The 7,282-nt window shown below is 45.7% G+C and overlaps 1 protein-coding gene across 3 annotated transcripts in view; it reads left to right on the top strand.

The window, feature by feature from the left end:
* The first annotated feature begins 5,508 nt into the window (after positions 1-5,508).
* Positions 5,509-7,282, top strand: part of MGAT5 (alpha-1,6-mannosylglycoprotein 6-beta-N-acetylglucosaminyltransferase) — a 127,300-nt gene continuing 125,526 nt past the window's right edge. For all 3 annotated transcript variants that reach the window (XM_057407184.1, XM_057407186.1, XM_057407183.1), the window contains exon 1: positions 5,509-5,605. The gene's annotated coding sequence lies outside the window, so the exon portion shown is untranslated. The remainder of the gene's footprint in view (positions 5,606-7,282) is intronic.

Genomic DNA, 7,282 nt, shown 5'->3' with positions numbered 1-7,282 from the left:
TCACTAATACAATAGGCCATTCATATTTTCTACTATGCCCTTGCTGCTGTTCTTACTGTTATTTCTTAGTCTTTCTCCGCTTATACCTTAATCATTTATCTGCTGCACAGTCTCTGGCAAATCTCCGTAAGTGGCTAGTGACTTGTTTTCTCAGGAAAGCCTTTAATTCCCCCAGGTCCAATGAGATCTCTAAAATAAATCATGATGCGATTTCAGTTTGCATTCAAATGAGAACACAGAGTATCTCTTACACCTTGAACAGTAATTCACACCTTTGCAAGGTGAATGTAAAATATGACCATCCTTACTAATTACTAAGGGAGGAAGACAGTGGAGAATGAGCTCCATGAGATTCATACTGTGCCTATGAAATTTTACAATTATATGCCATTTTGCACTGAAATGCTACTGTGATGTCCAAAAAGAATTCTCAAATGATTTCCTGCAAATGGGGGGACTCCTTAGTACCAGTTAATGGAAATTTTTGTACAATTTATGTTTACAATGTCTATGGTAATGTGGTGATCTCTTGGGATATAGACCAATGTTTTCGGGTGATGAAAAACTTTATAACCCAGTTGTTTCATCTATGAACAGGGAACAGAATAAAACCTTCAAAGGCAAGAGTCAAATAACAATTTATAGATTTGCTCTTCTGTACTGGGCAGTCTAAAATGCCTTTTTAAAAGGTGACTTTTTTATATCCAGAAATACTTGGTGGGAAGGATACAGCTAAAGTCTAACTGCAAAGTCTTACTTATGTTAGAAAACAGGGGTTACCTGAATATGGGGGAAAGGACAGAAAATTTTCTCTTTTCTACTTTTCTGATATTTAATGAGAGTTAAACCAAGGTTATCCTACATCAACTTTGAATTGTGAATAAAGAGCAAAAGGAGAGGATGATTCTTCAAGATTTCACTTTGTGATCAGAATATTAGGGTTGAATACAACAGCTCTCCAGAATTATATTATACTGTAGTTCAAAAAACATAGATGAGATCCTGACAAATCAGAGGAATCAAACAAAAAAGCAAGATACATTCTTGAACAAGAACGCGTTACTCTTCTGATCTCCAGTACAGGTGTTGGATTAGGCTATCATTTTGCAGTAAATTAATTTCTATCAATGAAGCTGAGGAAGACATCAAACAGAAAGCTTTAAAAGCATATGTTGGAAGTCTCAAGATGCAGTTATGGTGTTTGGCAATGAAGAGACAATGAAGATACTTTTCAGGAAGGTCTTTTTTATCATATCTCTGGTTCAAATTTCAGTTTTTTCTTTCTTTTTTCCTCTTCTCCTTTTTCATTTTACTGAAGTCATGTTCAACATTCATAATACAATACTCAACCTACCACTAAAGAGTCCACTTAGTATCTCAAAGCTAACAAGTAACTTTTTGGAACAGGATCTTGTCACAGAGAAAGGAAGGAGGTGAAATAACAGCATCTACAGCACTTTCATCCAGGGCATTTACCAAAGAAGGTAAAAAACCCTGCACAGAGGGATGGAGATCTTCCAGAGACCAAACAACATGGCTTTGAAGGAGATGCAGATTATAATGCAGATGCTCTCTAGTTCCTATCTCAAGTGCTTTACTGCTGTGGTGATCCAAGAAGTATAATTTGATGTAATACTATGTCTATCTACCATAAGACAAGAGGAGCCTACCAAGTGGAACAAAGGCAGGAATGCAGGATAAAGTCCAGAAGAAAGATATTTCTATATTAAAATTATTTGCTATACCTATATTCTCTAATACTATATATTTCATAAAAAACAGATTTTGCTATTTTATAAGTGTGCTGTAATTGCTAGACAGTATTACATGTCAAAGGGGAATATAGCCTACACATAGGGTTTAAGTAAGTATTGTCTGTTAATAATCACCAAATTCTTCTATGCTTTAAGCATATTTCTCCAAGCTACAATAGTTTATTCTTTGAACAGAGATGGAAAGTTCAACAAGTACATTTAAATTAGTAACAGTAACCGTTTCTGAAGTTAGTATTGGTGACTTCTATGCATTTACATTTTAGGTTATCATTCACTGCTGGTCCACAATCAGAATTTTCCAAAACTCGGTAAAGAGAAGTGCAAAAGAATTGGTCTCGCAACATAAACAGTGCTCAAATGATCCCACTGTATTCAGTGTCTTCTAAGGATTATTTCTGCCCTTTTATGTTGGATTTACAGAAAGCAAGCACACGTTAGTATAGATGAGACTTCTTAACCCAGCCTAGCTGAGTTCTCTACTAATCTGAAGCTGTGACTGGCATACAATCACACATGGGAGCTTTTGTTATCCAATCAGTTATTAAACTTTCCATTAACCACAAATATAGCCAAGATTCTCAGTCTTTGCCTTTGTCGTGGTTTAAGTCCAGTCTGAAAAAACAGGTAGCCATTAGCTCACTTCCCCCCCCCCCCCCCCCCCCCCCGGCTTCCTTCCCCTGCTCCCGGAGGGATGGGGAGGAGAATCAAAGGAATGTAACTCCCACAGGCTGAGATAAGAACAGTCCAGTAACTAAGGTATAACACAAACCACTACTGCTACCACCAATAATAATAATGATAAAGGAAATAACAAGGGAAGAGAATGCAACAGCTCACCACCCCCCTACCGATACACAGCCCGACCTGAGCAGTGATGTAGCCCTTCCAGGTAACTGCTCCCAGTTCTACATCCTGGGCATGATGTGCTGTGCTATGGAATACCCCTTTGGCTAGTTTGGGTCAGGTGTCCTATCTCTGCTTCCTCCCAGCTTCCCCTCCTCCCTGGCAGAGCATGTGACTCAGAAAGTCCTTGGTCAGAGTAAACATTCTGACCAGCAACTAAAAACACTGGTGTTATCAGCGTTGTTCCCAGGCTGAAAGTCAAAACCACAGCACTGCACCAGCTACTAAGAAGGAGAAAAATGACTGCTCCTGCTGAACCCAGGACAGTCTTATACAAGGTTTAGGTGTTTTCACACAACAGACCTACAACTGTTGAATGTTGCCTCAAACGTGTATGTAGCACTGCTACACACATGGTGACAGTCACGAAACACACACGGTGCTAAACTGCAGCCATTCCTCCCTGTACCTGTGATCAGTACACAGACTCCTAGAGCTGGAGAGAACCTGTGGCTCTGGGATGCAAACAGGCAAGGTGAGATACCAGCATCAGGACTCTGATTGTATTAACAGGCCTTAATGGTCCTAATCAGCCTCACCTGGGCCTTCACCCACAATCTCTTCCCACAGCACAGAATGAGTAAACAGATAGGTAAAGCTGTAATTGTGAGCATCACACTGAATGTCAGACAGGCCTGAGATAGCTAAATCTGGCCTACTTGTTATGCACTAAAATGAGGAATAAACCTGTAAATGCCAGGTTGCTCTCAGATTCTAATACTTTCATGCTGTAAGGGTTTATGTTCTCCTTTCAGTCTCTTGCTCCTTATGCTCCAAGAACCCAACCCTTCCTTAAGACGCCCACTCTACCATGCAGTTTTTGCTTAATTAATGCACAGTTTGCTCATCTCTCTCATCTTTTCTCCTTTAGCTATGTCAGATATACATACTGTAAAACATGTAGTGTAACTTCTTGAATGAAGAATCTAGTTGCTATGGTTCAGTTTGAAAACCATTAGCTAATAAGGTCTACTGCTCGCTGAAGTAAGAGCTCTGCTAGGAGACCCCTGTTGCTGTTTTCTGATATATAGAATTTCTACAACAGAGCACATCAAACTCAAAAGTGACTGCAATGTTAGGTCAGCTCTTGCGTGTGAGCTTCCTAAATTAAAACTATAATAAATAGAAAGGGATGAAAGTGCTGTAGATACTGATATTTCACCTCCTTCCTTTCTCTGTGACAAGAGCCTGTTCCAAAAATCATATTAGAACTTTTAACTGTTACCCATCTTATACAGAAAGATGTCAAGTCTTTGATCCTCCAGTGCCTTGTAAAATTTTCAAATCCCTAACCTCTCACTAAATGCCAGTGAACATTTCCAACTGGAAACACAGCACAATGCTGGGTAAAAAGTGAAACTCCAAGTTACACAGCATTACTGCAGATGGCTGTGCGTACAAGTGTCCTTCAGCACGCATTGTGTGCATCACCATTTTCTGACCCCTCTGACCCCTCTGGAGAAACCCAAAATGAATAGCACTGAACACTAGCAGATATTTTTGAGAATAGTGGCCAAAACTATATCCATTATTTTGGGTCTGGGTTTTTGTGTGAGTAATCACTTCCTAGTGATTCATGGTGTGTGAAAACTACTGTAACAGCTACTGATCTGAGTCCTGCAGCTTATTACAAGCTATACCTGCTCTTTCTTTAGCCTATATTAGGTAGCAGAGGTAACCAGAAACCTATTTTCTTACTCTGATCTTGATCTACTCGACAAAAAAAGCCTCTACCAACATCAGAATAGGACTGGCCACCAGATGTCACCCATCTCCTAGTAGCATCCTCTAAATCTGCGAATGCAGGCTTGGGAAAACACTATTCTCCAGAAGCTGTGCTAAATAGAGACTGTCTCGCCACTATAAAAATATAGTTACCTCGTTACAAAACTATATTATCTTCCTCTGCTCAAATGGCTCCAAAACACTGAAGCTCTAGTAGTTTATAGAGTCTGTTTTTGAGACAACCTAAGAAGTAGATGAATACCCAACAACTCCTGGCACAAATACCTGTCTCTAACACTCAGGAAAATGTTAGCTGATGTAATGCGTCCACCCAGTGCAGCCAAAACCACAGCTGCTAGCAAAGACAAGATCCGCGCCTAGCCTTGTGCAATGTCGAGGCTGGGGGCAAGCCCGGGGAAGGCAGAAGAGAGCTGTTAAGGAACCTGTTTCAGGTCAGCCAGCGCTCTTCAAGCCATTACCTATCTAGCTCTGCTTCCAGGGTCTCTGCTTGACAAGCCCCTCAGCACCGTGAGGCGGCAGCGTCGGCTTCCCCAGCCGCTCCGCAGCGGGATCCTCAAGGCCTGAGCAGGGCCCACCGCTCCGATGGAACATCGACCCTTCAGCCGGACACCGGCCAGCGTGAGACGAAAATGTCCCGCTCTTTGGAGGGCGAGGCCGTGACTGAGGAGAGCCGAAGCACCCCACCAGCACCCCCTGAGCGGCTCGCTCCGCACACTTACGACACCGCGTAGCGGCTGCGCATGAGCGGCTGTGCTCATACCCGCTTGCGGGCGCGTTCTCTTCACACCCGCGGCGGCAGCCGCCGCCACCCCCCGCGCGCTCCGACGCTAGGCAGGCACTTTGCAGACGCTCCCTCGCTCTGCGCGACCTGTGACCGGCGCTTCCGGCCGGGCGGCCGGCGGGGCTGGTTGCTCGCGCGTGCTCCCCGTTCTGTGCGGCTGCCAGCCGCCGCCGCCGCCTGCACTCGGGCGGGTGCTGCTGCGCCGTGCTGCGGCCCTGCTCGCGGCTGGCAGTTTGCAGACGCTCCCTTGCGCCCGCCCGCCAGCCTCCAGGTGGCCCGGCCCCCACAGCGGGCGCGGCAGGCGGCAGCCGCGCCTCGGCCCGCGCCGGCCCCCGCCGAGGACCATGGGCGGTGCGCTTTTCCCGGCGCGGGGTGCTGCGCACGGGCGGCGCCGGAGAAGGTGAGGCAGAGAGGGGTTGTGAGTAGTGGGGGACCGGTGCCATGCCCAGCCCAGCTGTGGGGGGTCGCAGCTGCCGCTGCCCCCCCTCAGGCCGCTGCGGCTCCTCAGGCCGTGAGGGAGAGCGGTCTCCTGAGCCCTTCGTCGTGTCTGCCGCATCTGTGCGGGGCGGGGGTCGCCCCTTATCGCCGGGACCGGCCCGGATCAGGGGAGTCGCCTGCCCCGGCGTCGCGGGGAGCTGCGAGGCGGGGCCGGCTGTGGGCGCGGGTGCGGAACGGGAGGGAGGCAGGAAGGGGGGGTCGCCGAGGCAACCGCTTTGGTGTGGCCGGGCCCGTGCTTGCCGCGGCCCGGCCGCCCCCGTCACCTTGCGTAACGACCTTCCGCGCCCGGCGTGGTGGGGAGTGACTCCGCGGGCGGCTACCCCCGAATGCAGCAGGGGCCCGGGAGGCGTCTGCGGAGGGGGCGCGGCCCCGGGAGCCCGGCGGTGGCTGCCCGCAGTTTAAGAGGGCGGGCGAGCCTCTGAGGGAAGTGCGGGTGGCAAGCGCTGCCGTGGATGGAGGATGAATCTCCAGCGAAAGTATGTTGAGATCTTCCCCTTACGATACGATTTACAAGCTTTCGGTTCTACCCGATGCTGGTTTTGTTTCCTTTTCAGACTTCGTAAGCGTCTAGGAAGTGAATCATAAAAATGTTCCTGAAAACTGGCATCTCTGTGCCAGTTGTGCTTTGGTCTGCCATGCCTGCTACTTTCTTTTTGCCGAAGGTGTTGAGCTCTAGATTGGACAAAACAGTGCTCTTCATTTGTCAGGTTCAGTATTTCTTGCATATCAACATCATCTTGTGGTTTATCGTAGGGGTTTATCGTTCTGTGAAGAGCAGTGACTGATCTGATGCGATTGCATAGGTGTGAGGACGTACATTAAAGAGGAATTTTGGGGGCCTGTTTCATTGTCTCCCTTGAGTTTTAGCAACTATTTAAGGTAAACTTACTTTTAAATATATCTAGGAGGAAAATAAATGTCACTCAGTTTTGAGAAACTGAATCTAGGTGGAGGCTTTCATTACTGTTAACATAGGGAGCGTAGGTTCCATCTTTTTCCAGCTACAGTATAATCCCAATCTCATCTTTTGAGTGCATATTTTTGTTTCTGCCATTGTGGTCAGTAAACTTGAGAGAATTAATTCTTAATTGTTATATTAGGTCTTGATACATCAATGTCTCTTGATAACTACAGCAATAATAGAATATTCTTTAAATGAAGACACACTCTGAGATTCATGTTGTTCTAGTATATTTGTCTAAAAAAAAATCTTTGTCACCTTGTCCCCGTGAAATAGTATGATAGGTTTTTCAACAGCGTGACTCATAATCCTAAATACAGGAATGAATTTTTGATTTAGTGCAGAGCAAGTGCTTTATCTCAGCTAACAGCCTTGTGCGTAGAAAATGCAAGTAGGGAGGTGGGAGTGTCTGGTACTGTATCTGTTAATCTTTGTCCTCAGGAGGACAGAATTCAGAGTTGTTTACAGGCTAGGGTTATATATATCTTTACTCCCAAATCAACGAGGTGATCCCAGTTCCTTGAAAATACTTTTGCTGTTTCATAAAAGACCAAAAAGCTTTCAGAAAAGGAGGAACCAGTTAGTTCTTGTTATTTATTATTGAAATAATTTTGCCTA

Source organism: Pezoporus wallicus, unplaced genomic scaffold, assembly GCF_028554395.1.
Source record: "Pezoporus wallicus isolate ANWC-B61680 ecotype Strahan unplaced genomic scaffold, APGP_CSIRO_Pwel_v1 contig_4166, whole genome shotgun sequence".
In the NCBI taxonomy this organism is placed as follows: domain Eukaryota; kingdom Metazoa; phylum Chordata; class Aves; order Psittaciformes; family Psittacidae; genus Pezoporus; species Pezoporus wallicus.
This window is presented reverse-complemented; position numbering and strand designations above follow the sequence as displayed.